Consider the following 6,136-nt stretch of genomic DNA (forward strand, 5'->3'; position numbering starts at 1 on the left):
GATTTGATTTTCATGTACAATAAACTACAATAATGTATTTAAAGGAATGTATTCATAATATATATGTAATATAGATATATATCTATATTAAATTACCTTTATAAAGTCATATTTTCACTATACTGAACACAATGTCCGTGACATTGTTCCATATATTGTAAGTAAAATAAAGCTTTCTTGAAAATTTGTATAGCCCTCAATACAGTAGTATTCCATGATGTCACACAATGCTATTTCAGTTAAATACTGTCAGCACGCATTAATCTCATATGAATTGTTTTATTTGTATCTGAGCCTTAACCAGTTAATATTTTTATTGTGATTATGCCACAGCACAAACCTGGGTGGAAGGGTGTGCTGTGAGGAGGATACAAAGATCCTACAGTGATATTTAGACAAGTTTAAGGAGTAGACAAATGCATGGCAGACGAAATATAACGTGGATGAATTTGAAGTTATCCTCTTTGGTACAAAAAAACAAGAAGACTATATTCTGAATGGCAATAAGTTGGGAAAGGGGTGGCCTTGTATACCAGTCATTGAAAGTAAGTATGCAAGAGCAGCAGGAAGTGAAGGTAAAGAGTGTGTCAACCTTTACAATGAGAGCATTCAAACACGGATCAGAGATGTCTTGCTGCAATTGTGAGAGCACACCTAGAGTATTGTATGCTGGCCTCATTATCTGAGGAAGGATGCGCTGGCAATGCAGGGAGGTCAACAAAAATTGAGCACACTGATTTCTGGGGTGGCAGAACTGATCATGAAGAGATTGATTAGGACTATATATACTGGAATTTAGAAGAATCAAAGGGGAGTCTCATAAAGAAAATTTGTAAAATGTTAACAGGGCTGGATACAGTAAACACAAGAAGGGTGTTCCGGATGACTGGAGAGTCCAGAGCCAGAAGTAACAGGCTAAGCATCCAGGATAGGCCATTCAGGACTGAGGTGAGGAGAAATTTATACATACAGTGATGAGTCTGTGGAATTCTCTGCCACAAAATTGTTGAGGCCAAAATTTTGAATGTCTTCAAAAAGAAGCTAGATATGGTGCTTGAGGCTAAAGGGACGAAAGGGTATGGGGGGAAAAAGCGGGAACACAGTACTGATTTGGATGATCAGCCATGGTCATAGTGAGTGAAGGAGCAGGCTCGAACGGCCTACTCATGCTCCTATTTTTATGTTGCTATCCAGGTGTTTATAAAGTTCATAGAAATCCCCATGCCATACAGAATATGGAAACTGACAAAGTAGCACGTCACAAGTGATATGTGTTATTAAATGCAGTGTCACACGCAAACGGTTCAACTTTTAAAGCTGTTTCGTAGTTTTTGTTAACATTTATACCTTTGGAATACATTGCATTATTTGCCACAAATGTTTTCTATATTTCATGCATATTGTGTGCTTTCAATAAAAAAAAACATCTGTTGACAATGAAACTGCAAATGCGAATTTCTTGCCTCTGTGCAGTTCTAGCTGTTTTTCCGCATATCGTACTCAGCGTCTGCAATCTCTTTAGCTGACAGCAAATCACCCGGCAATCCTGTAGTAAAAAGAGCGGCGAGAGATGCTTTTTCCGGAAATATAAACAGCCAAAACAGAGACGCTGATTTTGCGGTATTTGTGTTTAAGTTTCTATGGGTTTTGGAAATGGTTAAAACTGCTTTTGAGACGAGATTTTAAAAAAGGTTAATCTCAGTAAACGTTCCTTTCCACTGACGTTACTATTTTTGCTGTTCGTTACCTTTACTTTGTAATGCATTCCTTCAATGTCAACTGGATCTTTTTTTCAAGTTACAGGAACCAAAGACGGTTTCTACTGAAGGCAATCTGAATGGAATGTAATTCATCACCTAACCCTAATGATCCAAACAGGCGAAGAGGAGCAGAAAGCGTTTGTGATAAAAATGGGAGCAGTGTTTTTTTATTCTACATAATTGCTTCTCCCCTCATAGTGAACGTACAAACAGCAGTAAAATTCGCCAATGCCACTTAATTCTGCAGGTTATAGAGAGTACATATTACAGGCTCGACGCGAGCGGATGAATTGCTGCTATTTACGCCCGATGGGTCACTGATAACAGCTTAAATCATAACATTTATGAACAGGTTATGAGAAAAATGAACTATCTTGTTACGGGTAAACCCTATTTTGAAACTTGTAACTGGTTTGGCAATCTCATTTTTTTGAACTCCAGCGCTCGTACAGTCAGCCACGGTTTGGTGGGTAGCAGCTGGCATTTCGAAGGCTCCCCGACTGATTTCTATTCTAGGGTCTTAACAGCAACAATCCAGTTTAATACTCCAGCGCATTACCGAGAAAGTGCTGCACAGTCACAGCCGTCATCGCTCTGATGAGACGTTCGTCTTAACTGCCACCTCATCTCTGAGGTGGGTGTAAAAGCTCCCAGGTCACTCGAAGAAAAGCAGTCGAGTTAACCCTAACATTCTGTCAATCTTATTTATCCGTCAATCAACATCACGAAACTAGTTGGTCAAGTCACATTGCTGTTTGTCGGAGCTTACTGTACACAAATTGTCAACCACGTTTCCTACAGAACCAACACAGCTTTTTTTTAAGAAAAGAAAATACTAAATTGGCTGTGAGTCACCTTGGATTCTTGTGAAATAAACTATATAAGTGTAATTAATTCTATCCTCCAAACTCAAACTCCTAATTTGGGTTATACGTTTTTGATGTTGCATTTGGTCATCTCTAACAGTTTCCAAGCTGCTAACGGTGCAGCATTGTAAAGATGATCCTGGATATTGTAATGACCGGAAGCAAAGTGAATGAACCATGGGACCGCTGATACACAGTGAGATGTGAGTGTGCTATTGCACAGCTGGCTGACTGCTCAGTGAGGGTTTTGCAACGATGTGGGTGGTCACACAAAACAATCTGATGGTGTTGGTGCCTGTGGGGTGTCACCTTGTATTATCTCCATTGACTCCATCTGTAGAGGATGGCGTTGTTGATGATGGCAACGTAGGGCGAACACATATTCTCATAATGAGAAACACAGCAGTGGAAGATATCAGATGATGCTAGACATATTGGTGCTGCTCACACTCGCTAGATAATGACTGTCACAGTGGATGTGTCTTCTCAAGGCTGCAATCACTGTCCCACATCCTTCCAACCCCAAATAGATCTGCAGCATCAACAAATCACTGAAACCATGACCTATGACATCATTTTCTCCTCCTCTGATATCTTCAGTGACCTGGGTGAAGCTGTCTCGACTAACGCAAGGATCTCAATCTGCAATTTTCCAGTCGCAAGAGCATTCCAGATTTGTGCAATCCTCTAGTTCTGGTTTCTTTACCAGGAAGGTGCTGTATCTGACAGTGCTACACCTGTGCTGGGAATTGTTGATGGTCAGTGGTAAGAGCGCCTTACTGTGTCTAACCCATACAGTATCGTATTCTGATGGTATAATGAAGAGAAAGCCTCACTCTCTATCTAACTTGGATCCTCAGGAGCAGCTAATGAAACAATTTACAGGTGTCTGTCAAATACTTCCCATACAGGTACAGCATAGGTTAGATACATGAAAGAATTATTTTTTGATTTTTCTCAGCCAGGGTTTTACTCAGCTTTGAGACTGATATCTCTATTTCATTAAAAGCTGTGATCTACATCATCAGTCACTTCATCCATTGTCAGTTCCTGATAGATAATGATGCTTAGCTTTAATAATCTAACATTTTCGAGTTTTCCCATAACATTCAAAATTTTGAAAATCTCTGCTCGCCCTTTCCTCCAGCTAATATACATCAATTATTGGGGCGTTTCTTTATTACTGTAATCTTCCTTTTTCGCCCTCATTCTATTCAGTCTTTACCCCATCCTTTCCACATCATTATTATTCTACTTGTGAGTGGGTTTAGCACGATGCAATTATTTCGTTCCGTTTTGATATAAATTCGGCTATACTTGCACTTTAAATGTTCCCTTTACTTTCAAATGTCTTTATTTTTCTAACCGCATTTCTTCCTATGGTTCCCTTAGGCTGGTCTAAATCTAAAATTTCTTAAGCTGTTAAAATAAATTCCAACTACGTTGGACATGGAAACTTATAGCCAATTTGATCCAACCGCACCCCCCCTCCCATCCACCGCTCGAGTTACCACTCAAAAAATGTTGACCTGCTTTCCCGATGGAATGCACTAGGTGGCGATCGCCTGCTTCCACATCGTTTTTATTCAGTCCATCATAGCAGAGCAGACAAGCAGCAGCCGCACAGTCACATATGTCACTGGCTAAATGTTTGTTAGCGGATCCCTTCACAGCGGAGTCGGATGCTAAAATAAAATTCACTGGGACCATGTGGTCAGCTGCATCGAACAGCTCGATGCCTATACCCAACACTCACTTTAATGTCAGTGTTTGGTACCAGGAGGGAGGGCTACCTTGATATTGGAAACAAATAACCATTAATGAGTGTCAGAAATGAGTACTCATTTCTGAAAAAGGGTCTAAGACCGAATCGTCAGCTTTCCTGCTCCTCTGATGCTGCTTGGCCTGCTGTGTTCATCCAGCTCTACACCTTGTTATCTCAGATTCTCCAGCATCTGCAGTTCCTACCATCTCTGAAACCATTAATGAATGCTCTGCCGAAATCATTGAGGTTTGTCAGTTTTTATCTCTTGTCTTCCATTCTGAAGTGTCAGGTGAGAGGCTGGTCCCAAGTTTACCTCGGCTGGAATAGGAATTACATCCACATTATCGGCATTATTCCGAATCACACGCGAGCCATCTGAGCTAATTGGCCCATCCAGAGAGAAAACCTGTTAAAATTTCTTGTTGATCGTAAGAACAATAAGTTGAGCGCATTGTATGCCAATGAAGCCTGCTGAAGAATAGGACAAAAATGGTAGAAATAATCAATGGGTGCAGCAGCATCTGTGGAGAGAGAATCAAAATGAACATTTTGGGCGAACAGTCATTCATCACAATTAGAAAATTCTTCAGATGCATCTGGTTTTAATCACGTCCAAGGCAGGGGAAAAGACGAGTAGAAAAAACGAATGGCAATGCCTGTGATAGAGTGGAAGGCAAGAGAGGTCAGATAGTGAAAGCTGTAAAGAGATGGCAAAAATGTATGAAAGGCCATTTGGCCCATCATGACTGTGACCAAAAATCAGCTATCCTCCTCAATCCCACTTTACTGCTTTCAGACCATACCTTGCAGGTTACTACACTGCAAGTGTCTATCCAAGTATTTTTAAACACCATGAGGATTTCTGACTCTACCAACTTTCAGACAGGGATTTCCAGACCCTCACAATCCACTGGATGAGAACAATTCTCCTCAGCTTCCTTCAAATTCTACTAGTTTCTCCAAATCTATATTCTCTAATCAGTGATCTCCCCTGCGGCAGGGAAGTGGACCTTCCCATTCACCTTGTCCAGGTCTTTTACAATTTTACGCACCACGATTAAGTCTCCCATCCACACCCTCTACTCCCAAAAAAAGCCTACATTATCCTGATCCTAATAGGAAATGATATAATGGTAATGGGATAATGATAAGTAAACAAATATGGATCCAGCAACAGTGTCAATGGCATTAACTGAACAATGGCATATCAGCCACTATTAGTAAAGAGAGAGATGCGTCCCGTTGGCAGGAGATTCAGGTGAGCGGGACGCCCTGTGTATAATGTGCCAGATGTGCATTATGAAGCTGCAATGAACCAAACCAGTAACTTCGAAAGACACAAAAACAGAGAAAGCTGGCGAAACTCAACAGGTCTGGTAGCATCTATGCAGCAAGAAGCAGAGCTAATATTTCGAGTCCTGTCATCCTTGGTCAGAATTGTTCTGCCAGACCTGCTGAGTTTCTCCAGCAGTTTCCGTTTTGCACTCGCAGTTCTGCGTTTCATATTACATTAGCGGCCCGAGATCTTCGGGGCTGTTGAAGAGCGGAAGAACCCTCTCCTTCCCCAAGTGCTTCAGCTCTCATTAAACTCTGCATAAATTCTTCAGTTGGAGACTTCGGCCAAAAAAAACGTCTTGCCGATTTGAAGCGGAACTCCGACTCGTTGCAGTGCACTTAATAAATTCCGTTGCAATTACTCATGGCTCCCTGTTCCTTTAGATTTCCAAACTAAATAGTAATAGGAA

The sequence above is a fragment of the Rhincodon typus genome, chromosome 1 (assembly GCF_021869965.1).
Source record: "Rhincodon typus isolate 14 chromosome 1, sRhiTyp1.1, whole genome shotgun sequence".
NCBI lineage: Eukaryota > Metazoa > Chordata > Chondrichthyes > Orectolobiformes > Rhincodontidae > Rhincodon > Rhincodon typus.